The 27720-nt window shown below is 50.9% G+C and overlaps 1 pseudogene; it reads right to left on the bottom strand.

Moving 5' to 3' along the window:
- Positions 1–2815: 2815 nt before the first annotated feature.
- Positions 2816–27674, bottom strand: LOC113613712 (60S ribosomal protein L19 pseudogene; annotated as a pseudogene).
- Positions 27675–27720: the final 46 nt, after the last annotated feature.

Raw genomic sequence — 27720 nt, 5'->3', positions numbered from 1 at the left:
CTAGGATCTTGGCTTCACTGCTGATGAGCTGTGTGACCTTGGGCAAGTTACATAACACCTCTGAGTCTCAGTTTCCTCCTGTGGCACAGAGCTTTCTGTGAGGGTGAGAACTGGATGAGACTATCCAGGTAAAACTGGGACAGAGCCCGTCGCCTGGCGCACAGTAGGTGCCCAATAAAGGCGACAGTCAGAATCCAGACCAACACCCTCCCTCCCCACTTCTGCTGCTTCCCCTCCTCGCTCCCCTGCCCCCAACCCCATTCTTCTCTCCCACCTCCAACTCCCTGGCCCCTCCCTCAGGGCAGACACAGGGCTGAGAAGCCACAGGGTCAGGTCAGGCCAGGAGGGCCAGTCAGAATCTCCTCCTAAGAGGACACCCAAAGGAGGCCTGGGCCCCTGGGTCTCTGCAGCGCCCCCAGCCCTCTTCCTTCCTGGAGCTCCTCTGTCTCTTTCAAGAGTTGTGGGAGTTATCGCCTGCATGGAGTTCTCTCTCAGCACTCCCCTCCCTGCCCGGAAGGTAAGGTCTCTTGAGGAAGGGGATCTCCCGGAAGCGAGGCCAGGAGGAGCGGCAATCCAGCTGGGAGAGAGACACCTGCTTCTATTGCAGCATCTCTGACCTCTGCCTGCGGATTCCAAAGGGCTCCTGTCCTCAATCCGGGCATCCCATCTTTTATTCGCGAGGGGTAGACTGGGCTGGGAGGGGGGCTTGGTCCCTCAAGAGCATGGGAGGGCAAAGGGAACCAGGTGGGTGAGAGAGAGGGGAAGGGTGCAGGGACACTGCCACCACCTCTATTCCCCAGGGGGTACCATGGATTCTCCCCTTGGCTGACTTCGGGCACTAAGAAAGGAGAAGATTCCAGCGCCCTCCAGCTCCGTGTCAAGGGGGTAATCATGGAAGGAATATAGCGTGCAGCTGGTCTCTGGTGCAGGATGGCATGGGAAGCTGAGATGCCTTTTCATGAAAATCTGGGCCATTTCTGGACCGTCTCAGTGTAGACTACTCTCGTTAAGCACCCACAAATACTAGAATAAATAGACGTGCCGATGAAGGGCCCAGGCTGGTTTAAGTGACCAGTCAAGGTCACACAAGGAATCATTAGCTCCTATCAGGTACCTGCTCCAAAGGCAGGAAAGAATGGCCTAGAATGTCCTCACTGCATTCTCGGGCCTTGTGGAGGAGCTCCAATGCGGGGGGCTAAGAATGATGGGGAAGTCTCACCTAGCGCCCTCATTTTACAGAGGAGGAACCCACAACTCAGAAAGGGGGCGCAACTGACCGGGGCCACAGGGTGAGGCAGGCAGCCGAGGATGTGGGCCTCTGGCTCTCAGTCCCCTGATTTCCCCACCCGCATCATGAGTCTGAAGGGGTGTTTTCTGGGTCACTTGTCCAGCAGAACCCACATGTTTCTGGGGAGGGGCTGGAGTTTGGGGAGGGAGTAAGGAGAGATGCTGAGAGATGCTTTCCCTGAAGAGTGAAGAGCAGAGGGGGTTGGGTGAGGGTTTCCTAACTCCACCTCCGGCCCCAACACACATACAAACACACAGAGGCAGGATTCTACTTCCCAGTGTCCCTGCTCTGGGGAGCTTGCTGTTTCCCAGGAGACGCCTAGCGGAGATGCCCCTTCCTGCCAGTCTCCCTGGTAGCCACTAGGCGGCTGTGGCTCCCTCTTCTGCCTAGAGACACCACAGCAAGGGTCTCACGTGGTTTGTATTAATAGGAAGTGGAGCCCAGGCCTATAAACGCTGAGGATGGAGCAGGCCAGCCAGGAGCAGGTGGGAAGCAGGGTCAGTAGGTAGACTCAGGCAGCTGCTCACAGGGCCACATTGATCAAGGGCCCTGGACGGCCTGGCATGCCTAGATACGTCTGGTGACCAGAGGGGAAAGAAATCCTCCCTCCCTGACATCTTTTTTCCCAAATTGGGAATGTTTTTATTGTGTTTTTACCTTGAATATGAAAGTAATGCATGATTGTTACAGAAACAGATAATTCCAACAAAACAGAATAAACAAAAGCTCCAGGCTCAAATTCTAGGCTCTGCCTTTTCCCACAGGAAAGCAATTAGCTTCTGGCTCAAGAGTCCAGGGCAAGAGGCTGCTGTGTTCAGGAAGGAAGGCGGAAGCATCACGACACTGCGGAACGTTCTATAATCTGGGGGATCCTCCTGAAGTAAATACCCTTGTATTAGAGAGGCTGACATGTGTGTCTGTCTGTTTTGCCCCCGGATCAGTGGCTTCAGGGTAAAGGTCTTCCCACCCACTCTGTGTTATTCCCAAACTCCCACCTGCTGGGTGCACCAGTGTGGTCACCCAGGAAATACAGACTGGAAGAATAAATGAATGAACTCACCCATGAGGAAACACGCCCAGAGATAAGACACTGAGTTGCCAGAGTGGCCCAGATCAGGTTCGCAAACCCCACTATCACTGGAAAAACTGGCCTCAAATCCTTCACCAGCTTTCTCTCTCCCAGGGCTGAGGAAAGCTAAAGGTTGGAGTTAGCCAAAAAGCCTAAGCGTATATAAGAAATAGTCCAGGTTTGGCCCTTGGAAAGGACAGGGCCCAGGCACTAGAGGGAGACTGTCATGGCTTGTAGGAAGAGAGGCCCCATGGAGAGAGGCATGGAGAACCTGATGTGAATTAGAAATTAAGTCTATGCCAGATTAAGCTCTAGGAGAACTCTTTTTTTTTTTTTTTTTTTGCGGTACACGGGCCTCTCACTGTTGTGGCCTCTCCCGCTGCGGAGCGCAGGCTCCGGACGCTCAGGCTCAGTGGCCATGGCTCACAGGCCCAGCCACTTCGTGGCATGTGGGATCCTCCCGGACCGGGGCACGAACCCGCGTCCCCTGCATCAGCAGGTGGACTCTCAACCACTGCGCCACCAGGGAAGCCCTATGAGAACTCTTGAACAACAAGATTTGATAAGCTTCTGGGCTGGTGAATGTATCATGTGCTGGGAAGGTGGTGCACCCCAGTTCCATGGGGATCCTTCTGGACCTTGCCCTGTGTACCCCTTCATCTGCTGTCTGCTGTTCTTTTGCAATCTTTATAATAAACTGGCAAATGGAAAAAAGAAAAAAGAAAAGAAAAAGGGAGGGAGGAAGGAAGGAAGGGAGGGAGGGAGGGAGGAAGGAAGGAATGAAGGAGGGTAGAAGTTAAGTCCATGCCATACCAATGAGGTGGAGAGTTTTGTCCCTTTGCCCTGACAAGGAAGCAGCTCTGGCTGGAAGGTTCCAGGTCTTCCTCCAATTAAAAAGGGATGTAAGCATATGGAGACTTAACCTCCTTCAAGGCAAGAGCAGGGATCCACCCAGCACAGCAGCAGGGATGGAAGCCAGCCCCTCATCTCCCTTTCTCTTTCTGGCCAGAATTTAGGCAGGGTCCTGCCATCAACATATTATCCCATTCAGCTATTGACAACTGTCAGGGGAGTCTTAACCCCATTTGACAGATGAATAAACCAAGGCTAAGAAACGTAAAGTCACTTGCCCAAGTCACAAACCAAGTAACTGACCTAAGAAGAGCCTCTAATCTCAGGTCTGGCCCCAGATGCTCTTTCCACTGAGGCCTCCCCTCAGCACTTGGTTTCCTGGGGGCCAGGATTTCATGGCCAGACCACCCCTGCTAGATGTGGGGACAGGTTCTCTAGAGGCCCCTGGCCTTCCTTTGAGCGCAGATCCTTGCCATGTCCTGTGTTGTTTGAGCAGACCCTGTCCCTACTTCCCCTAAGAACTGTACTTAAGGCACCCAGGGAAGCATCTGATAAGACATGTGCCACCCTGTCTTGGCCCATGTGATCAGTTCTCCTCAAAGATGTCACATTCCCCATTTTGCCAAGGCTTGTTGCACCGAATTTCTCAGTCCATCACTGTGCTCCCTCCCCACCCCAAACCATCCGTACCCTCCTGTGGAAGGGGCAAAACCTTTGCTGAAGGCAGGCCCGAGGCCGGCAGTGTTCTTGGCCCAGGGAGGGCATCTTGGGCCCTTGGGACGGAGTTCAGAGCCGGCCTCAGCTCCGCTCCTCCTTGGGGCCCTCCCCGCCCACCGGGGGCAAAGGCCGGCCGGCTCTCCCTACCCGCTCTGCCTGGCCTGCCGCAGCACGGCACCGAACACCCGGCAGCCCGAGGAGCGACTGGGGGCAAAGGCCGAGGAAGGGGCCCGCAGATGCGGCCTCGGCCCCCCCCCTCCCTTGGCCGGGGCCCCCACGGTGTCGGGGAGCAGGAGGAATCAATCAGGATAATGAAGCCGCAGCCTGCCACGCACCGCGGGGGCACTGAAGAGCCGGGGCCGGTGCCAAGTCCGCCAGACGGTTCGGAGGAGCCGAACCCGTGGCGGTGGCGGCGGCGGCGGCGGCGGCGGCGGCGGCGGCGGCGGCGGCGGCGGCGGCGGCGGAAGCCCGGAGTCGGCGCGCGGAGGCCGAACGCAGCTCCGCGCAGGCCCCTGGCAACCGCGCCTTGGCAACCGGGACGCCCAAGAGAAATCTTAAAGCTGCAGCGCCTCTTTCCTTGCCGCCGCCACCGCCTCCTGGACCCCAGGGGAAAGGGGCGTGCCCTTAGTGGTGGGAGTCAGGCTCTGTGCCTCTCGGGATTTGGGGGTCTGACTCATACCCTCACTCGTTTGTTTATCAAATGTAGATTGAGCCTACGCGCCCAAGCAAGGGCTAGACTGGGGAGGGGAATGGGCAGTGATTAAAAATTGAGCGAGGTCCTGCCAAGAGGAGTTCACAGTCTAGCGCGCAAGGCAGACCAGACTGGCTGAGGTGAGCAAAGAAAGCCCGGTGTTACCCAGGATGAAGGGCTTCGGCTGGAGGGCTGAGGGGCTGTTACAAAATAGTCTCACAGCACCTGCCTTGCTCCAGGCTATGGGTTAGCTGCTTCTTTCCTGTTATTATACCCCCACCAGCCCTGTGAGATGGTATTATTATCATTATCGATCCCATTTAAAGATGAAGAATTAGAGGCCCAGAGAGGTGAAGGGACTTAGCCAAAATCTCGTGTTATGTTTTGGACAATCTAGGACCGATTTACATGACTTCTTACGCTGGCCAGTTTTCATTACAGCATGATGTTTGGAAGGTTAGGCTTGAGTGAGGACTTCCCAACACAAATCGTGTAAGAAGTGGGGAGAAAGGGTAGCTGAGATAAGAGATGGCTACTTCTCCCTTCTGCTGCCCACTACCCTGACCCTGTCTGTCCTGTCCTCATGTGCAGGCCTGTATGTGGGCAGAGGGCTAGAAGCGGTGACCTCCAGAGTTCCCTCTGGTTCTGTGATTTGATATCTCCTGCCTGAAGTCCAGGCACTGTGCCACTCCTCTGGGCAGTAGTAGTTGGCAGGGGGCTACAAACTGGGGGAGATTCCAGTCTTCTGAAAAAGGGGGTCAAGGGTGATGGGGGAGGATTAAAGAAGTGGTAAGGGGTCTTTGGCAAAAGAAAACCTGAGTCAATATCATTAGGCAGGCTGGGCCTCATCTTCCTGTCTCTTGTCCACCTGTCTTTCTCTTTTGGCACATCTATTCAGGTAAGAAATTTGTGCCAGGGCCTGAGGTAGGCTCTGAGGCTGTTGGTGAGGCAAAAGTCATGCTGGCTTTGGAACCAAGCTCATCTGGTTTTAAATCCTGCTCTGACACTCATCAGCTATGTGAGTTTGGGCAGGTGGCTCAATCTCCCTGAGCCTTATTCAGTTTCTTTATCTGTAGAGTAGAGGCATTAATATCTACCTTTCATAATACCTTTATTGTGAGACTTCAATGCAATGAGAAAAATGTATATATGGTGTTTGGCACATGGCAAATGCTTATCAAAAGGTAAATTTAAAGATGTCTTTGCTTATTTTGGTAGTCTAAATGTCCACATCCTGATCCCTGGAACCTGTGAATGTTACCTTATCTGCAAAAAGGGCCTTTGCAGATGTGATTAAGTTAAGAATCTTGAGATAGAATATCCTGGATCATCTGGGTGGGCTCTAAATGCCACAGGTGTCATTATAAGAGAGAGGCAGGGGAGATTATACACACACAGAAGAGGAGAAGGCGACGTGAAGACAGAGGCAGAAATTGGAGTGATGTGCCCACAACCAAAGAATGCCCAGCAGCCACTAGAAGCTGAAAGAACAGATTCTCCCTTAGAGCCTCTAGAGGGAGCACAGTCCTGCTGACACCTTGATTTGGGCCCAGTGAAACTGATGAACTACTGGCCTCCAGAAATGTGAGACAATAAATTTCTGTTATAAGTCACCAAGGTTGGGGGAATTTGTTACAGCAACCTGGGGAAACCAATACATTTACATTGGAAATTCCATCTTGAACAAAACCCAGTGCCTGCCCTCTAGGAGTTCACAGTCTAGTGGGAAATGAGAGAAGTAGACAGTGCATAGGGATGCCCAGAGGGTGGAAGGGTAAGGTAGGTAAGGCTGTTGTAGTTGGAGAAGAAGTTAGCCAGGTGAGGGGCTAAAGCAGGAAGGGCATTCCAAACAGAGGAAACAGTGTGGGTAAAGGCACAGAGTAAGAGAAAACACTGCCTTCAGGAAACTCCCCACATTTGGAATGGCAGGTGCATGGGGATGTGGGGGGTGGCATGACAGAACTGCTGAGGTGGGAGGCAGGGGCAAGAGAGCCGAGTAGCTTCCACCCCTGAATGGAATCAAGCTGTCTGCCCTGGGCTGGCACTGGGTCCCCAATCAGAGAATCCTAGACTGTCAGTTATGGACAGAAGCCTTAGAGACCATCCTGTCCAGTCCTGCCATTTCACACATAGGAAAATTGAGGCCCATAGAGAGAGTCCATCCGGGGAATAAGCTAGAACCAGATGGCCACACTCTGGCCTCTCTTGAGCCTGGGTGTCCCATATCTGAGGGTCTCAGAGACACTGCCTGGTGGTTCCTCAGTAGCCCACTTCCAAAAAGCACAGGCCCTGTGGTCTCTAAACAAAGAGGGGATTATTTGCATATTATTTGCATGTTGTTAATTAGATGAGGGAGGCAGATTCACTCAGCCCCTTCCCTTCATGTCCCCCTGTCCTATCTCACTCCCATTGAGTTCTTCTTCCTCAACCATCTCTTGCCCTCAGCAACTTCTCCCATAATTCCAGCCCAGGCCTCACCCCTCAAAGCCCCTTACCTAGCCCCAGCCCAACCCCTACTGTATTGTTTGGTCCTGTCTGGAAAAAGTACCTGGTGTGTCTTTAGTATATCTAATCTGGATGGAGGTTCTTGGAGCATGTTGTAGTGGAAAGGGAGTTGATGGGCTTTCCAGCTCGAGGTTTTCTCTGAGAATGGGGAGCGGTGAGCTCTGTCTCCCGGTAGCCCAGGGGCCATCTAAATGGGGCTATGGAGTGAGGGAGGAGGGTGCTCCTTGGGGATCTGGGGGGCAGGTGCCAGCTGCATGCCCCAGGCCTGCCCCAAGCCTCTTGGCTGGCAGCCACACCAGCCCACAGAAGAGCTGCCTCCTTCTTTTAGGGAGGGGGAATCCTGGGGAAGGTCAGGGAGCATCACTTGGCCTAGCAGCCTAAGATGGATAAGGTTGAGGTTACCATGCGAGTCCTTATGGATCCTCCAATGGGGACAGCACATCCAGATTCTGGGGCTGTCATCAACCCCGTCCAGAAAATTATGAGGCACTGTGCTAAACTAAGCCCAGTGTCTCCCTGAGGGTAGACACTCAATCGAGTTTTTCTGATAATGAGGGGAAACAGGTAAGGAGGAAGGCGAGTCACAGAAAGGCACAGGCTCTGCCTCTCTCACCTGCCATTAGCCCCCTCTTCTCTCTGAAACCAAGGCTATGCCCAGAACCTCTCTCAGATGAGATGTCTGAGCCTGTCACCTGATGGCCACTGGAGAAGGCACCACACTGTAGCCATGACAGGTACACAGGATGAGCTCAGGTGCCCCCTACGCCATCCTGGCAGAGTTGATCTGGGCTGACTCAAGGTAGCTGCCAGGAGCTGGGGAACGTTGGTGCATTAGGATTCGTGGAAAAACCTGAGGCACAGCTCTGGCTAGCACCTTGCAGAAACCAACTTGCTCTGGTTAGGACAGTGGCCTGGATATGAGAAGAAAGACTGACCTGCACATGTGAATAATTCTTCTCCATGTATGAGTGATGTACAAGGTGCGTGTATACATGCTACAGGGGGACTCAGGAAGCATTCTGACCTGCATACACAGCTGTGTATACATATCCCAGTGTGCACAAGTATATGTGGCCTGTGAGTGTCTTCATGGAATTCTACCTTTTCTCTGCTCTGGGACTTCTTTTCTTGTTTTCTGGTAAAACGGGAAGTGGGAATGTCAGTTTCACCGTCCCCAGCCCTGCTCCCTTGTGTAGAGGTCCCCTGCCTCCATTTGCCCATGACAGCAAGCAGTGGATCCCTCCCTGGTCCTGAGTGGGGGGTTCTAGTTGCTTACTGGCCTGGATGACTCCATCCTGCACCAATTCCTTCTTCCCCTAGTGTGCCCCATGCCACTCCCACACCTAGTGTCCAAGTCAAGGGGAGAGGTGGGAGGAAGTGGGGTGATGCTATGGGCGTGGGTGTAGGAAGGGTGGATCAGATACTGTTCGATTTTGCCCGGGTCCCTCTGGATCACTGCTGCTCATTTAAAATTCTGATTTAAAGCCGAGCGGCTCTTTAAATTTCCACATTAGCATGCTGCCCTGATGCCAGGCCAAGATGTTGGGATGGATTTGGCAAGAACGCCTCCAACAGCAGCACTTGCCAGCAATAAAACAACGCATGAATAAAAGAAGGCTGGCTTGGCGGCAGCGGCAGCCCAGGTAGCTGGGTGAGTCAAGGAGGGGCCCTCATATGCAGAGGCTCAGAGACATGAAGGCCTGTGCAGGGCACATGTGAGTGTAATACTCTGCGGCTGTCTTGGCCCTCACCCTCAATCTGTGCCTGCAGTGGAATCTGGAGGGAGGGCCCGGGAAGGATGGTGGTTCCTACCCTGTGCCTGTCTCACCCCCCTCTCCACAGGGTTATCTTCCTGGAGGGGACAGATGTTGCTTTTGATGAGGACACAAGGACTTGGCCCATAGCCTGAGTTGTCCTACTTCATTAGGGGCCCAGAGAACAGGTGGGGTCAGAGAGAACAACACTGCCTAGAATGGCTTCCAGATCCATGACCCCGGGTGCCTAGGTGCTGAGGGGCACTGTCAGGATAAGGGGGCTGGGTGAGAGGCTGCCATGAGGACTGGGTATTGGTCCTGAGCTGGGTGGGAGAGATGCTCTGGGCTGGGTGGTTGGCTAGAATGAGGAGTGGCCAGGGAGAGCAAAGGGCGGCTGGGCCTGGCCTAACTCGAACTTTCTGCAGACTCGGGAATGTTATTTGAGGTTAGATGGCAAGGGCAGCAAAGAGGTCAGATAAAGCGCTGGACTGAAGCCTGGCCACTCCTAGAGGTCATTTTGTCCACCCCTGCTTCCCAGGGTCTAGAGAGTTCAGCTCCAAAGGACTTGAGGCCGCTGGATTCTGTGTTCCTCTGCTCCAATCACCTGGCCGAAGCTCATCACCAGCCCCCAAGAGATTTCAAGGAACAAGCGGACTATCCTGCTCTTACCATCCAGCCCTCCCACTTGGTCAAACCATCTTCTTCCTTGAAGCCCAGGGGAAGAGACAGAAGCAAACAGAGGGGTGATAGCAGATAGTCTCTGCAGTCTCAGCTAAGGCAGTAAGGCAGAAAAGGGGGGTTTTATGCAGAGCACCCTTCCCCAGTGGAACTCCTCCCTTCCAGCTCACGAGTGATTTCAGGCCCCAACATGGGGAGACATTGTTGGGACTTTGAATTCTCTCAATCCCTGGAGAAGCTGGAGGGCAGACAGGCAGGACCAGGCTTGGGCAGGGCAAGGGCCCCATATCCTGGGACTTGGCCTGTCCTGTCCTGATAGCTTTTTCCAGGGAAAATGAAGTGGCCTGGCCTCCCAGGCACCTTGTTCCCTGTTCCACACATTGCAGATGAGTCAACACTGGGGTGGGGGTGTGGCTACTAAGCTGAGTTTAGGCCAGAGAGATGTCCTTCTGTCATTTTTTCATTCACTCAACAAATATTTTCCAAAGAGCTGCTTTATACTAGGCACTGTGCTGGGCACTGGGAGCACACTGGTGAACACAGACAGACATGGTCACTGTCCTTGTGGAACTTTCCATCTGGTGAGGGAAATAGGATCATTATTCAAATGACTGCACAAATAAGTATGAAATAACTGCACTAAATGTTATGAAAGAAGACTATATAGTACCATGAAAGTATATAATCAGGGGACTTGGCTGAGTCTAGGGAGCTGAGGATGAGCTTGCAAAGGAGACAGAGAAAGAGCAGCTAGAGTGGTAGGAGAACTGGCAGTGACATCACAGAACCAAAGGACGAGGTGGTCAACTGTGCTGAGAGATGCTGCGAGCTGGTGAGACACCTATTTGCCCTGACTCTTCACCTGCTAGCTGTGAGTACAGGTATGGAAAGGCTCTGGCATTGTGCCTGGCTCACAGTTGGTGCTCTGTAATGTTAGCTCCCTTTTCCCCCTCCCTAAGCTGAGCTTCCCTCCAGGGACCCCAGATTTCTGGAACAAAGGAACTGCCTAGGCTTAGCCTCCTCTGTCACCTCAGGCCCCAAACCCCAGCCTTCCAGTGGTCAGTGAGGGACTCTGGGCCTCTCCACTTTAGTCCCTTTACATAGAGCTCTACCATCCCCCAAACTCCTTCTTCCTTTGCATTGGTCTTCCATGAAGAGGGGCTGGGGTTAGGTCTTGGAAAAAGATGGCATTCTGGCTGTGCTTCTGGGGCTGCGTCTGAGAAGGCAGTTGGCATCCTCAGCAGCTCTCAAAGCTGCCTGGGGTGAATCTGAGGGTCTTAGGTAGTGAGAGGGAGCAGTGGGGAGATGAGGAGGGGGGCTGCCCACCCAAGGCGGCGTAGAGCCCAGAGCCTTTTCCATTGCAGACACCCCATCTGTCTCCCACAGAAGGCTCGGGTTGGAGGAGGTGCCGAGGAGGGGGGTACAGAGGGTGAAACTGTACAGTCTGAAAGTGAGTACAATGGCAGTGAAGGTGCTGACTGGGGAGAAGGTGGAGGGTCAGGACAGGGAATCGGCAGGAAGAACTAGAGGTCAGAGGCTGGGAATGGAGGTGGGGAGGGTAGGGGCACTGCATGCTACTCTCCCATATAGCTTTGTGTTTGATTTTGATTTAAAGTTCCCTACCCCACTGACAAGAGGGCAAAGAATCACACTTTTCTGGCTAAAAAAATGACGTTCCTAAGCCCGGGGCCAGGCTGGATTCATGATGCTTCCCTCTTCCCAGCAGTCAGACCTTTGCCAAACCTTAAAATAATATTTTAGTTAAATTGGGTGGCTTCCAAGGTGTTTTCTTTCACATATTACTTTAACTGATCCTGCTAAAGTCCAGGGAGGTAAACATTATTATTATTCACCTGTAAATAAAGCAACAAGGAGTTTCAAAGATTAAGTGAATAACTTGGATCACAGGAGAGTAAGGAGAGGGGACCGGAACCCAAGTCTCCTGACTCTACATGCAGCCATTAGGCTACTCTTGGGCCTTCCTTGCTCCTCATTTTTGTTGATTATTGTACCACCTCCACTGCCAGGTCAAGTCTGAGGTTTTCTAGTAGGGAGCTCAGACCTCCTTCCCTGAAAAACCCAGGCCTTGTTGAACACACATCGACACAGAACCCCCCTTTCTAAAGTCTAATCCAGACATTAGAAAACTGGACATCCCCAGAGGGGTGAGCCTCCCATATACGGAAATATGAGAGCGCCCTAGACCGGAAGTGGTGAGGACGGAGGGACGGGGCAGGGTGTGGGGAGAGGAAAATGCCAGGCCAGGAAGCAGCTCTGTTGGCATCCATTCCAGGTCCTGAGTGGACCCTTGGGAATCCCTTTGGACATCCCCTCTCCACATTCCAAGTTCTAAATACTAGTTTTTTTCCTCTACCTATACTTAAGAGAATATGATTCCACAGCTTCCCTACCTACTCCAGTCTTTTCTCCAACTCTTCCCTGTTTGGAAATTCTTCCTAGGGTGTAACTTTATAAGGCTGCAGCTTATTCCTTTTAAAACAGATGCCAAGGGAACCCAAGACAGGGCTTCGGCTATTAAATATAAATAGACAAGGGAGGGAAACTGAATATAGAGACAGATATTATATCTCTCAGTCTCTGCGAGTTATTAGGAAGAAGGCACTAGTGGTTGCTAAGCAACAGGTCTCCATAGATGACAAGGCACCTAGAGGAAAAGCCTCCTTTGACTGAATATTGGGGTGAGAGAGTAGGGAAGGTGGGGGTCGAAGGGCTATAGACTGGCAGGCTGGGCTTCTGGGGAATGGTTGGTGTGTCCTCCAAGACCAGCCCTATTACCCAGGTCTTAGCAAACTCCGCCTTTATAGCCTTCAGGATTGGTGGATGGAGGAAGGCCTCAGGCACTCCTCCCTTCCTGCCGGGAGGCAACCTGGTTTCCATAGCAACCCAGAAACAAACCTGGCCTTGTTTTGCTCATGGCTTCTCTGTAACCCCCTCAAGGAGCACCAGCTTTCATAGAGCCCTTTCTCTGACCCCCATCTTCTGATTTGAGGGGCAGAGCCCACAGAAAGGTTAGGGGTGGGGATGCCACAAAGCTGGTACACTTGGCTCTAAAGTGACCTGTTAAGACTCTAAAGGGGGAGTGACTTTTAGGGGAAAGGACTTCCAGGTGTCCTCTGACCTCTGCACCTCCTAAGGGCTGAAAAAAGCAGGGGCAAGTGGCGGCATCAGAAGCAAATTCTGGGCCCAGGCTTCCTTTCTAAAGATCAGGTACAGGCTGGGGCTGGGGGTCAGGAAGAATGAGGAGGCAGGGTCTTTTTTTTGCCCCTTGGCCGCCCAGACCCCCATCCTCCTAGACCTGAAGTCCTCTGTCATCAAGCCCCGAGAATGGAGATATAGAACATTAACGTATGTCAAGTATAAGTGAGTGGCACCGAGGGGCATAATCTGTTTTTCTAATATGACCACAAGCAGAGTGTTAGAAGAATTAGGCCGACAGCTGCTGGGTTCCCCCTCCCTTTCTACCCCCCCTCCTCGCTCTCCCTCTCCCTTGCTCCTCGGCGTTTGCACACACCAATGGCAGCCGAGCCCTGCTCGCGATTTCTCTTAATCTTCCTCCACCATCCTGCGCTCTTTCCGCAGGCGGTGCTGCGAAACCGGCAGAACTCCGCGTCACACCTTACTGCTCTCTGAGATTGCTCCACAGAGAGCTGAAGGAGATGGCAATTCGGCGCTGATGCCGGCTGGCAGCAGTTGGGAGAGGGGAAGGAGGAGAGAGAAGGAGGAAGGGAGGGGGGAAAAAGTTGGCACGGATACCAAGTTTTTCCCTAGAGAGACATGGTTTGGGGGGGGCGGTAGAGAAGAAGGGAGAAAATGACATAGAGAAAAGGAAATGAGGAAAAAGAGGCAGAGGGAGAGTGACAGAGGCAGACAGAGAGAATTAAAGTTCTCTCAGACACTCACATGTCGGTATCCTTAGCACACCTCACTCCTGACCCTCTAAAGATCACACCACCCAGTGGGGGTTCCCAGCCCCCACTCTCTCTCTCCTTCTCTCTCCCCCAGCCAACCTGGAAGTCAAATAGGCGGAGGCATGTTGTGTGTAGTGGTGCAAGTGTGTGTGTGTGTGTGTGTGTGTGTGTGTGTGTGTGTGTGTGTATACGCCTGTATGTTGTCTGTTTTGGATCGCAGTAGAATGCAGTATGTAAATGAGATGGTTATTACCGCAATGTTCATCAAGCTGAGCCGAGAAGACATTAATAGCCTGATGAATATGCATGTGAATTTGTTAATTAAGTTAATTATTCTGCTGAAAATGCATTCGTCTTCCAAGGACATTTTCCCAATGATTTTTACATGCTCTAGCCATTAGTCATGCTATATTTTATCAGGGAAATGAGTTTGCTTAAGTTGTAAAAAAAAAAAAAAAAAGAGAGCAAGAAGAGAAATAGAGAAAGGAAGAGGGAAAAAATGAAAGAGGAAAATGTGTTGAAGTTGAGAGTCGGAAGGCATCTGAGGCCAGCCTGAAGTTTGAGGCCCAGCTGGGCTTTTGAAGCCTGCCCTCGATTTTTATGGGTATCTCACTCTACAATTTTTGCCCTTTTTTTGATGACAAACTTTTTTTTTCCAGTGCCAAATTTCCAACACATTAATTAATTGTTGTAGCCAATTAACTGTAGTTGTGCAAATGAGTTTAGCACTAATTACCATGCAGTGCCTGTAATCACATAAAAAACTTGCTGAGAGAGAGAGAGAAAGGAGGGATGGGAAGGGAGTGGTGGCAGGAGAGGAGGGTACCTGGAGTAGAGGGGCAGCCAAGGGAAGGGAAGAGGCAGGGGCCCTGAAGTTTCCTGATAAGGCGCCATCTTGGCTTCAAGGGCAGGTAGCTGTCTCCACATTCAGGACCTCTGACAATCAGGAAATCTCAGAGGGGATAAAAGCCAGTAAATAGTGATCTCCTTTTGTCTAAGAACTTCCACCCAGGGAATTTCCTGACGGTCCAGTGGTTAGGACTCCATGCTTTCACAAACAAGGGCCCTGGTCAGGAAACTAAGATCCTGCAAGCCCCTAGGCACAGCAGAAAAAAAAAAAAAAAAAAAAAAAGTCCACCCAAAAAAGAGGTTTAGAATGGATATCTCTGGTTGCTTCAACAATGCAAAGTACTCCCTATACATTCTGAAGCCCTCAGTGTTTATCCCCCATGGCTGGAATTACTGGATAAGGATGGAGGGCACCATTGGAAGAAGACGTGCCATTTCTGATGGGCCATGGAAGATGGAGAAGAGCAATATGCGCTCTCAGCCTGGTTCTGGAGCTTTAAGTAGACAGGGAAAGTTGTTATAAGTCCGCCACAGCTACTAGAATAGGCCAAGGGAGCAATGGTAACATCAACTGTAAAAAATCCAGTTCCAGCAGGAGGTGGGAAGAGGCAGCGTTTGGGCTGACTCTAGGTTTCCACCTGTCAGCTTCTACCAGTGCCCAGAGGCTGGGGGATAGACCAAATGATTTCTCTAGCTCCTTCTGACTTAGCTGCCCATGATTTGGAGAGAAAGAGCAGTGGTAAAGTGAGGACTAAGTGTGAACTGGCATTTTTTCTTTTTTTTAAGCAGATAAAGGCTTGTTTTTTATTGAATGAGGGATCTATGTAATTGCCGAGGCCACTCTGAACAGAGAAGAGGGAGAGAACTTTATGTCTTGGTCTCTTCCTCCTTGGACAGAGTCTTGACGATTTCCTCCTTCTTGGCCTGGAGCCGCTCTTCGCGCTTTTGGGCTTCCTTAGTCTTAGACCTGCGGGCCTCAGCCTGGTCCGCCAGCAGCTTCTTGCGAGCCTTGTCTGCCTTCAGCTTGTGGATATATTCCATGATAATCCGCTTGTTTTTGAACACTTTACCCTTCACTTTCAGGTACAGGCTGTGATCACGTGGCGGTCAATCTTCTTAGAGTGACGGTATTTTCTGAGCAGCGGGCGCAGAATTCTCATCCTCCTCAACCAGGTTACCTTCTCGGGCATTCGAGCATTGGTAGCACCCTTTCTCTTACCTATGCCCATGTGCCTGCCCTTCCGGCGGGCCAAGGTGTATTTCCAGCATCAAGCCAAGGAATGGACTGTCACAGGCTTCCAGATGATCAGCCCACCTTTGATCAGCTTCCGGATCTGCTGATGGGAGTTGGCATTGGTAATTTCATTAGTCTCATTGGGGTCCAACCAGACCTTCTTTTTGCCACAGCGGAGGACACCGAAGCCAAGCCTTTTCTGAAGCCTGAGCATACTCATGCCTGCGGCCGCAGCAGCAAAACAGTGAACTACCATTTTTGATTCCACTTCGCTTTCCCCGAACCATGTCCCAGACACTGAGCCTGCCCAAGGGGTGTGTGTATGTGTGTGTGTGTGTGTGTGTGTGTGTGTGTGTGTGTGTGTGTAAATGACCTATAGTTCCCCACCACACTAAAATAAAATTAAAATGCTATTTCTCCCTTACTGCCCCCCGCCCCAGAATAGAGAGCTCACTTGTCATGGGACCCAACTTCCTCAGACCTCAACAGAAATACACTCAACTTCACATTTCCAAGGAGACCCTTGACCATTTATGCTCTGATGGACACCCAAAGGCTGAGTCCTCCCTTTCCTATTCTAGGCCCCAGGTCTGTGGGCAGATTGCTCATGGGCTCCATCCACTTCAGTCTTGAAGCAGCAAAGGGGAAACAATTTGAAGGGCATAAGCCATATTGTCCCCTGCTTCATGACACTGATCTTCTAACCTATGAACCAAAGTTAGCTGTGAGGACCTGAAGTGGTCCAGGCTGCTCCAGTGCTCTTCCTGCCTCCGACATCTCTCTTCTGGTTCTGCCTACACCCTCTTCCCAGCAACCTTCGTCAAGGTCTGAGAAAGCCTGGTGTAGTAGAAAGAGCCCTACCGTCTTGAGTTCCAAGCTCTTCTTTGCCATTTAACAGCATGTGATTGTGGGAAAATCATTTACGATAAGCCTCAATTTTCCCTGTCTATGAAATGGAAATAATAATAGGTGCCATGCCTGAAGGGTTAAGAAACGTAATAATTGTGATTATAAAACAACACTCAGGACACCAAGTAAAACAGGCTCTTTCATTAATTGCTAGCGAGTACAAAGTGGGAGCACAAAGCGTTCCTTTTATAAAAAAATATTTTATTTTTATTGGCATATACTTGACTTACAATGTTGTGTACAAAGTGTTCTTTAACAGGTGAATGGTTAAACTGTGGTACATCCATATCATGAAATAAATAAAAGAAACAAACTATTGATACATTCAGAAACTTGAGTGGATATCCAGAGACTTATGCTGAGTGAAAAAACCCAATCCTAAAAAGTTACATAGTGTATGACTCCATTTTTCGAAAGAAAAAATTTTAGAAGTGGAGGATAGATTAGTGGTTGCCAAGGGTTAAGAAGGGGGTGATGTAGGCGTGATTATAAGAGAGCAACATGAAGAATCCTTGTGGTGTTGGAACTGTTCAGTATCTTGACTGTAGTGGCAGATGTAAGAACTTACACAGGTAACAATATTGCGTAGAACTTAATATACACACATACACAGGTAAAACTGGGGAAATATGGATCGAACTAATGTCAGTATTCTGGTTGTGATGTCATACTATAGTTTTACAAAATGTTACTACTGGGTAAATGTGGGCAAAATGTCCAAGGGATCTCTCTGTATTATTTCTTACAACTGCATGTGAATCTACAATTACCTCAATTTCTAAAAAAGGATATGATAGATTATTAATGTTTCTGCCGGGTTTAGGAGAAAGAAGGGGCTGCCCGTGTGTTTCCATTGAAGAATTCCAAAGAGGAAGATTAAAAAATATTATTCTTATTATGGTACATCAATAAAGTGATCATACCTATGGGGAGGGGGGATATTTGTATCTGTTGACCCAATAATTTCACTTCTTGGAATTTACTATAAAAAAATGCATGAAGTTTTAGGATAGGATGTACATCATGGTATTATTTATAACAGTAAATATGTCTAAATGATTAAAATAGTGGATGAGCTTTATACATCATAGCATATCTAGGTGATGAAATACTCTATAGACTTTAAACATACTTTAAAAAAAATATACACTGAGCACAATGCCTGGCAGTCAATAAATGGTAGTTCACTTTACTGGGATGTTCTGGGTATTAAAAGGCTAATATAGGTAAATGCACTTGACAAACTGTAAAGTGCTTGGCAAGTGCTCTGTGTTGCTATCTTTTGTTTTTTTTCTTTTTTGGCTGCACCATGTGGCATGTAGGATCTTAGTTCTCTGACCAGGGATCAAACCCATGCCCCCTGCAGTGGAAGCACAGAGTCCTAACCACTGGACAGCCAGGGAATTCCTCTGTGTTGCTATCTTAATGGCTGTCTCTCCCAGCTCCATCCTAGATGAAGCTGTACTTCCAGGCAGAACACTACCTAAGGAACTCCTAGCTGGAGGCATGGGAATGGGGAAACTGACTTCTTTGGGAGTATGAGTCAAAGGATTGGGGCTACTTCCGTTCCAAGAGACTGCCACCCCCTGCTCCAAATCATCAGTAAAACTATGGACATTCTCCCCACCACACGCACATACTCACATTTGGCCTATAATTCCAGGGGACTCATAGAGTCTTTGACACAGTGTCAGCCCTGATGATTCCATAAAATTAATAGACTCTATTGTATCAACCACTGTTGACTGAGCACCTCCTCAGTATCAGGCACTGTCCCAGGTACTTTACACACACTATTTCACTAAACTCTCTTCACCACCTTAAAAGGTTGTTTATCTGCATTTCACAGACAAGGACACTAGGGCTAAAAGAGGTTAAGCGACTTACCTAGGTGGCACAGCCCGTAAATGGCAGCACTGGCATTACACTCTAACCACCACACGTACTACATTTAGAAGAAATGAGGAGGAAACTGCGCTGAGGCCCACATCTGGAGGAGCCCCAGAAAAATACCCTTTGTTCTTCCAATGCCCCTTGGGTGGACACAGACTTAAACTCATACCAGGCAAAAGAAAAATCTCTGAAGAGACGTAGGTCCATTCTGAAGTCTTATATCCCATGAGTAAGTTTTTCCATGTGTCTAACCTCTATCCTTTCTGCTAAAATCCAATCCCTTTTCCTCTCTTGTTTCCAGTGGGGATGGTGAATATATGACATGGTGCCCCTCCATGAAAGGTTCTGAGTCAGGAGGGGATCGAGGAATTTCTCTTTCCCCAGGACTACTGAGGCCTCAGTTCCCTTGGTCTCTTGGATCTTCCCCAAGGTATCAAACCAAAAGATGAGGAGCAGAAAATGGACGAGGAAGAAAAGCAGAGAGAGTAGCCTACCCAGACCAAGGAGACCAACTTGGAGGACGGCCTGGGACTCTTTCAGGACCTAAGTCCTGGGCTCAGGGTGAAGTTAAGGTGGTCAGTTTTCCCCACCAGGCTCAGCAGCCAGCCTCATGTTTGACATCTACCCAGCTGTGGAGGTCTGGCCAGCATCCCTCACGCCAGAGCCTCTTGTTTGTCGCAATGTGACATCTCTATAGAAAGGAGGGATCTGGGGCTTCTGCCACTCTGCATTTATTCCTCCCGTCTCAATACTACCTTGCAGTACTTGCTCAGGACCAGCCAGCCTAACGGGAGGAGCTTAGAGAATAATCTGAGGAAGAAGAATAATCTTATGAGGAGGAGGCTGGGATCCCAAGACTAGGTCCAAAGCTCTTTTCTCTCAACATGAGAGCCAGGAGGGAAACTGGGGCCTGAGTCTAGACATAGATTGGGAACAAGAGGTGTCTTCCCTCCCTCCATCCTTCCTTCCCTCCTCCATGCACTATTCTACCCTGCCAGGGCCTAAGCATGCTCACAGCTCACTTTGGCTTCCCTTGGCCCATCTACCTTATGGACAGGAGAGAGTTAAAGGCATGGTATGGGCAAGCTATAAATTTCCCATCAGTGTGGGGAGAGGAGGACTGTTGGCAGGGAGGGGGTTGGGCTGGGGGGGGAGGGGGAGCTGGGAAAAAGCCAGGAGGTTGTCTCTAGGTAACAATAAACACTGCAAGCAAGGAGCAGCTGTTACACTTACTCTCTCTGCATCACAATGCTGAAATAACACTAATAAACCAGTGTGCCCAATACACAGGCATATACGCATTTAGGGCCAAGCCCCACTGTACCCCTAGGGCTGCCCTTTGCTCCAGGTCAGGGGCCTTGGTGCCAGTGGACGTACCTGTCTTGGCCTGGCTATACTTATGTGGAGGATGAGGACTGGTGAGTCAGTCTCAGAGCCAGAGTGGCATTCTCAGAGGAAGGGGGTGATTCCAGGTTCAGATCCTGATGGCATTCACTGGTAGGAAGAGGTCAAATGGGGTAACTCTTGGCTGGGAGTTGGGAGGAGGGGAGGAGAATGAGAAAGAGAAAAGTATAGGGAACAGACAACTACTTACCTTGTCTTCTCAGACTGGAGGGCATGAGGTAGCCAGAAGTGGAGTCAGCTGAAGGGAGGTGGAAGAAAAGGGGGACTGAGGAGAAGGTTTAAGAGGAGGAACACGTGGTATTGAGGAGTGATCCTTGTATCTCCTGGGGCTGAACTCCCTACACCTGACTACACCCCACCTGGTGCACCCAGGCTCCCCCTCAGCACCACTTTTATACCAGAGCCAGGTGATATGTCAGTTCAGTTCAGGATTGGGCTTTATTATGGGTGTTCCAGCAGGGGCCCCTGGGCTCCTGATGCTGCCAGGGAGAGCTGGGGGAGTGGAGCTGATCCCATCTCCCTACACGAAGAGCAGCTGGTCTGTCCCTTCCTCCAATCAGAACTGTCTCTGGATCCCCAGGAGCATCCCGCAGAGGGCCCCTCATCCCAGCTGGACAGCAGAGCCGTCATCAGTGAAAGCAATAGAAATAGGCAAATGGAACCTTAGGCTCTGTCAGAGAACTCCCCTCCTATTCTCCTCTGAGGTTAGAAGGAGGATATCTATTATGTGTCTGGATACACTGGTATCCAAGATCCCTGTTTCCTTTTGCTGAAACAGGGAGGCCCTTGGGACTGTGGTCAGAAGCACAGCTGATTCTCCTGGTCCACTTTCTGGCCCTGTTCTGCTGATATGACCTCAAACACAGTAGTCTATCATCCCCTTGATTCAGAAAGTCAAGAGAAGATGCACATTGCCCACCTGACCTGTAAGGGAAGAGAAAATCAGCACCTTTGAAGATCATGGTTTCTGTTTCCAGCAAAAGAGTACTGAGACCAAGTAGTGGTAATCCTTCCAGGTTCTGGTCCTGTAATAGTGCCTTTTTCTTTTCTTTTTTTTTTAATTTCTAAGTCGTGCGGTGTCAGCTGGGTACCCAGACCTCCGGGCAGGTAAGTGAGAGTAGGGAGGAGTAGCTGTGTCTGCCTGGAAAGCCCCTTTCCTGAAAGGTGCCTAGGAGCACTGAGCTGCCTCAGCACAGAACCCTCTGTGCAGCCCATGGATACACTGGGGCAAGAGTAACTAGCCTCTCCTATCCTTTCCTCACTGGGAAGCCTCTCCCTGGGAATGCTCAGCTTCCCTGCTATCTTCTCTCCCATTTCCCTCTCTTCTTTCTTAGCTGGGGCCTCTCCTTGCCCCACAATCCAGATGAGAGACCTCTATCCACGGCTCAGAGTGGGGGAGAAATGGGGTAAAAGAGAGCTCTAACAGGCCTGGACCCCCTTCCCCTCGGTTGTTTTCATGAGCCACCCCTGTTGCTATGAGCCACCAGAACCTTGAACTCAGGTGAGCTGCCAGCAGCCTTCTCCCTCCCCACAGCCACTCCAGCCAGGAAGATACGCACCTAAAGGGCCCCAGAGCCCACTGTCTTCCTACTCGCAGGGCCACAGCCCCTTCCTGCATCCCTAGGAATCTGCACCACAGACACACTGGGATGAGTTAGAAAGAAGTGCGACAGACCCCACCACGCGCTCTGTGCTGGAGCAGAGGGCCAGCTGCCTGTACAGCAGAGCAGGATCACCAGCCAGGAGAGCCGGCACAACTTGGGCACAGAGCCTTGTTGGCATGTTGGAGGGGGCAGGGGAGGGGATGGGGTAAGAAGGCTGTTTCAGGAGCACACATCTCCTCCTGGCTCCCTCTCTGGGCACTGTTTCTTCTCCTTGGCTTCTCTCCCTGGGTACTGATGGACATCATGGCGCTGCCACCTCTGAAATATCTTCCTTCACTTCTTCCATGGCTCTGGGAGCTAGAGAGGGGATCTGCATGATAACCTTCGAGGTGCTGAGGTGGGAGGTTCAGACATCCAGCTCTCTCACCAACCAATGGGACACACTGAGGGAGAAGGAGGAAAGGAGTCCCATCAGAGTAAAAGCTAAACCCTGGGCCAGCAATGAGCTCCTCAACAATTCCCTCTTCTCTAGAGCGCAGGGGATTCTGGGTACCGCTACCTCTGCCTTCTACTTACTTCAAGTCTATCCCTCCTTCCCTGCAAAAGCTCAGGGTTTCTTCTGGATTCCAGAGTAGGCTCCAGGCTCTGACTCCAGGGCTGTAGATCTCATACCCTTGGCTAAACCTTGGGAGTATGAGACAGGGCTGGTGGGGATTGAGGGGAGGGAGATCTTGTTCCTTAGAGAAACATCAAGAACCTAGATTGAATGCTTTAAGGGCCTTTTAGCCCCTCCAATATACCTCTAATCTTGGAGTAGGGGTGAGAAAGAGGGCCTAGAGAAAGCCTGGCACCTCCTCTCTTTCTTCACTGCGTGCTCCTCCTCTGCTGCTCTCTGTTTCGGAGGAGAAGCAGCAGCTCTGAAACAGGAGCCATCTAATAACCCCCCTGAACAATACTCAGTATGAACGGCCTGTCTTATGTTATGCAGCCAGCCCCACAGGCGGGACTACAGGCCTCAGTTTCCAAACTTCCCCTCTCTAACTTCTCTCCTCTTTCAGGCTTCTCCCCCATCTCCCCCCACAAGAGAATCTTCCTTTTCAACTCCCTGGCACAGTTTTCCTCCCCCACCCCCACTTCTGCAGGCCCTTGGAAACAGGGGAGGAGCTAGATGGAGTCTATCCAGACTGTCCTGAGGCAATGCAAGGGGGCCCTTCTCATCTTGTTGGTAGTAGAAAAGGCAGAGAATTAGGTAGCCAAGGAGATGACCCTGAGTGTCTAAGACAGGGCAGGGTGAGTCTGGGGGCACTTAGAGAGGTGCATCTTGCTCTTCCCTAGGGACTCTGGGGATATTAAATGGTGTACTAAGATAGAGGAGAAGACAATTCTGGGAGTAAAGGATAAGTGTTGGGGGTTTGGAGGGTGTGTCGAAGTTTCTACCCATACTGCTTTCCGCAACTTAGTCTCATGAAGCACAGAAAAAAGAATGTTGAATTTTTTGAGGAAGGAAGGAGATGCCAGGAAATGCCATCTTTGGCAACTTGGTGGGCAAGCCACTTCTCTCCATCATTCTTTCTTAACTCTAGTGTCTGAATAGTGAAGGAGGTGGGGGTGGGAGATGGGGACAGCTGGAAATGTGCCCCTCTCTCCAGTGTGCACCAACACTGCATAGAGCCAGATGGGGCTTGACTAAGAGCTCTGGGCCATGGCACCGTGTGAATACAGGGGCATTTCTGACTCAGCTTTCAGAGCCTTGAGTTTTAATTCTGTCTCTCTTCTTGGCTTAGACATGGGACAAGACCACTCCTCGCTACATTTTTTGGCATAATTTTCTCTAGCAGCTTATACTGCAGCAGAGAAACTTGTGACAAGATCTCAGAAAAAGCTCAATATTTAGTCACCATTGGGGGATTTATTTCTTGGTTAAGGAACTGGGGAAGTTAGTGTATTTCCTTCCCTGTGGACCTTTTAGAATATGGTAAAATCTCATGGGAGTGGGAGGTTATGGGGGATCTGTCTACTTGGAAGCAAGGGAATGGATGAGATGACCTCTGGAACAGGCTGTACAAGGGAAATGTTCCCCCAGTAATGCACCCACCTGACTCCCCTGAGTTGCTTCCAAGACTTAGGAGCCAGAGACGCGAGACTCCAAGCAATAGAGAATAATATTCTGCCTACCCTCTTCCCTTGACTTTCCTCCCCACACCCTACCTACTTACATTTCCCTGTGTTCCCAGGAACTCTCCAAATCCAGGAACAAAAGCAACTCCAGGGCAGGATTCAACTGATTTCCCTTCTCTGGGTCTCTGTTTTCACATCTGTAAAATGAATCGTTTGGCAAGATGAGCTCCAGCTTCTCTTCCTTGCAACAGTAAGGGTCTATGATTCATACCCCAAAGGCACCAGCCCTCATTTGCATGCCGTTTTGCATGTAATCTCAACGGCACTTATTTTATGTCTAAACACACAGAAATATCTCTGAACCCTGCCCTTCTCCTCCCTGTCACCACAGTCTCTGGTTCTACGGTCCCTAGTTCCTGTCCTCCCCTTCAAGGACCTCAAAGCTCTGTCCCCACCTTCCTTTCACAATTTTACAGCACTCAGTGGGACAAGCTCAACCAAACAAAACCTCGGGAACAAGAAAACAGCCTTACCTAATATCCTGGCTGCAATTTTGGGGCCCCAAACTGAGTCAGCTGGTACAGTTCCATCCTTTTTGGAGGTCCTGGCCATTGGGGGGAAATCCTGGTACCTCTCCCCAGTGCCTCCCCTCCTCCTCCACCTTGCTATTCTCCATGCCAGAACGCAAAGTGGCCAGTGATTGATGGGCCTGGGTTCCTGGTAACCGCACCCAGTGGCCCAATCCTCCTCCCTTACCCAATCCCTCCCCTGTCCCTATTCAGAGATCAGATTGTCTCATGTTGGTCCCTGAGGTCCCATTAATTAAAAATACATCCAATTAAATGGCAGGTGAAAACGTGCTATTGGAACTCTCCACCCCCCTGCCCCAGCTTCGTCCTCCCCACCCCCATTTTAAGGCTCAGCTGTGCTTTGAGCTGAGAAAAAAAAGAGAGAGAGAGGAAGAAAGAGGGAGAGAGAAGAGGAAGACATAGAGGTGGGGGTATTCGGCGGGGGAGCTATTTGAACTTCTGCCAGGGTAGCATGTGCCAGCCTGGGAGGGTGGCACTGTGCCCTGGTGTCTAATTTCTGGAGGTGTGAGTAGGTTCAGTCAGCTGGGTACCCACTTCCATTTCCCTTAAAGGGGCAGAGGGAAGTCAAAGGGTGTGTCTAGCTATACTGCCCTCCTTCTGGGCTTGGTGAAGGAAGGAGTAGAAGTATAAATGGTAGAGGGCCCTTAAGAGGGGGTGTGATGTTCAGGGGTTGGGAGAATCTGAGGCTTCTGTTCTTGGCATATCCCTGCTCTTCCCTGAACTGCAAAGAAGATAACAAGAAGCCGTTTGGGACCCAGGTGGCAGGGCATGGCTGTGCTCCCAAGCCAGGCTGTACCTACCCCTGCCCACAGGAAAGCTGAGAAAAAAACGGAGCGATGAAGGAAGGAGCCATAATTTGGGTGGGAGCAGATGGGTCAAATAGGATAAAATATACAAGCATGTACATTTGTGTGGGCAGCACCTTATAGGTAAGAGGATCTGGAGGGACTTGTCCTATTTGCCCTTTCTCTAGGCAAAAAGAAGCAGCAGTAGTGTGAAGTCACCTCAAACTGGCAGCCTGTGAGTAGGGCATCTCTGCTCCTCCACATTTATGGTGTCCCCAGCATTTTGTCAGGTAAGGCATCAGCCCCACCCTCCACCCCTCTAAAGCCCTCTGGCCCCAAGCAATGCAAAGCTAGTAGGCACTGAGAGATGTTGGGAGAGGAGCTAGGAAAAAAAGGGTGGTACTCAGAATCCAGGCAGTACTGGGGGTATCTGCCGACCGAGGGCCCCCGCCTGGCCTCCTTGGCAGCCTCAGTACCTCCTCACTTCACTTTAACGCTAATTGGAGATTTTAATCTGCACTGCTGCGCTGCTCGGGGTGCTGGGGGGAGCGCCAGCTGTGCGGCAATTCCAGCAGCACCGACTGTTTAATCAAGCTGTCCTCCTGGGGAGGGGCCCTCGATCATGGGGGTAGGAGGGAGGAGGAGAACCTCTGTCACCTCCCTTAGCCTGTTCAGCCTGGAAGGGCTTCATGGAGACTGAGGGTCAAATATGGGATACCTCATCCCCATAAGGGCTCCACGGCCACTTGGATCCCTAGCAGAGACATTACACAGTACGGGGGCGGCATGAGGATCAAGGGTCAGAGCAGCCGCCCTCCCCATCCTGCTTTCTGAAACTACTGTCGTCGCAGCGCCCCAGAGTGGCCTGGGTGTCCTCCAGCCATGCAGGTGGTAAACATCCTCCAGACCATCTTGAGCTCTGCGGGTTTGTGCTGGGGGAGGTGACGGGGGCATAGAAGACTGAACTTTCCTAGTCTCTCAGTCTCTCTGAGAGAGTCCTCTCCCCAAAACTCTTTCCTAAGAGAGCTAGTTCTTTAAGAGCTACTTCTCTTAAAACAATTGTAAGAGTTTTTTTTTTTTTCTCTCTGAAAAACCAGATACCTCCACCCTCTGGGCCAGAAAGAGACTGTCTTAGAGGCTGGGGACAGTGGGGTGGACAGCTGGAGCCTGCTACACCTTGAAGGAGAGAAACACATGTGCAAGGTGTTTTGTGACTAGAGCTAGGGGGCTTCCCAGGTTCAGCTGGGAATATAGTGACATGTCAGTCCACTAGGGAAGAGCATTCAGGGTCTCAGGCCATTTTTAAGGAAGAAGAAGTGAAAGAACAACTAATTATTCTTCTGGCTCCTTGGGCCCCTGGTCTCAGGCTCTCTGGGGGGTGTTTCTGACCCCTATCTTGGAGAAAGATCGCAGAGTCCCCCTCTCCCCTCACCCAAACCCTGTCTGCGGAGGGGCAGGAGTTTTAATTGGTCAGCAGTGCCCTCGTGTGGCAGAAACCAAGACTGCAGCCGCCCAAGTGGACCAGCAGCTTTGAGGGATCAGACATCCAGGTTGACAGAGAGGTAGGCAGGGTACCCCAGGTGCCCAAAGCTTACTTACTGCTCAACCACTTCCAGAGACATTTCCTACTTTCTAACACCTACTCTGTCCCTCCATCCATCCCATCCTAACTGCTTCACCTCCAACTCAAGGTATGTGCCTGCCGGGGGAGGGAGCACCTTACCCAGACCTGGCGCTTATTTAGGCCTGCTGCTTGTGCTGTCTGGATTGCAGGGGTGAGAGGGGCATTGCTGAGAGACGAGACCTAAGGTCAAAAGGGTAAGCTGATGTCAACTCCAGTGGCAGGAGAGGCTCTGGCACCCCTGCCAACTCCCTATAAGTGCCAGACAAGAGATGCCACCCGAGCTCAAGACAGAGTATTACCTATTGCTGGGTTCTTCCCTGTAGCAATCCGTTTGCTACCCCCTGGAGGGGTCTGGGAATGAATATGGAGAGACTCTTAGAGTCTGAGATCCTTGTCCTCAGGAACGGACACCAGATAAAACCTTTCCCTCAAAAGATTCAAGTATTCCCCAAGGATGCCAGGCCACTGGACAGAATGCACATCTGGACTTCAGGCTTTCAGCTCGAAGAGAAGGGTTGCCTGTCATTAGACCCTTCCCCTCCAGTGTCAAATACCAACCATTTACTGTTTACTGTTCCCTTCTTTCCACATGAACTAAATGGGGGAAATGTATTTTTTTTGTTTTGTTTTGTTTTTTTGCGGTACGCGGGCCTCTCACTGTTGTGGCTTCTCCCTTTGCGGAGCACAGGCTCTGGACGCGCAGGCCCAGCGGCCATGGCTCACAGGCCTAGCCGCTCCACGGCATGTGGGATCTTCCTGGACCGGGGCACGAACCCGTGTCCCCTGCATCCGTAGGCAGATTCTCAACCACTGTGCCAGGGAAGCCCGGGGAAATGGTTTTAAACTACAGAAAAGGGGGTAGAGAGTTAACATTAGGAAGGGCTCTCTAAAATTTAGGGCTGGAAGTCACCAAGGTGGAGAGCTGAGTCACAGAGGCCTTCCCCTTGTTGGAGATATTTAACAACAGAGAGAAATAGTCCCAGAGAGAAATATGACCCTGTTTAGGGTTGGTGGGTAGGGAGAGGAGCACACCTACCTGGCAGCAAGAAGGGTAGGGGTAGGCATAGTAGGTTGGTGACCTGCCCAGGTCTAGGCATTGAGGATGGAAATAAGCAGGCTGGCAGACCTCTACTTCTCGTGTCTTTGCACAGTGTTTGGACAGGGGGGGTCTCCCATCAAACCTGGAAATGATGTGGAGAAGCTGATGAGAGGTAGTAAGAAGGGATA

The sequence above is a fragment of the Aethalodelphis obliquidens genome, unplaced genomic scaffold (genome assembly GCF_003676395.1).
Source record: "Aethalodelphis obliquidens isolate GAN/ISIS:26980383/991018 unplaced genomic scaffold, ASM367639v1 scaffold89, whole genome shotgun sequence".
Lineage (NCBI taxonomy): Eukaryota > Metazoa > Chordata > Mammalia > Artiodactyla > Delphinidae > Aethalodelphis > Aethalodelphis obliquidens.
The sequence above is the reverse complement of the archived record's forward strand: the minus strand, read 5'-3'. Positions and strand labels throughout refer to the sequence as shown.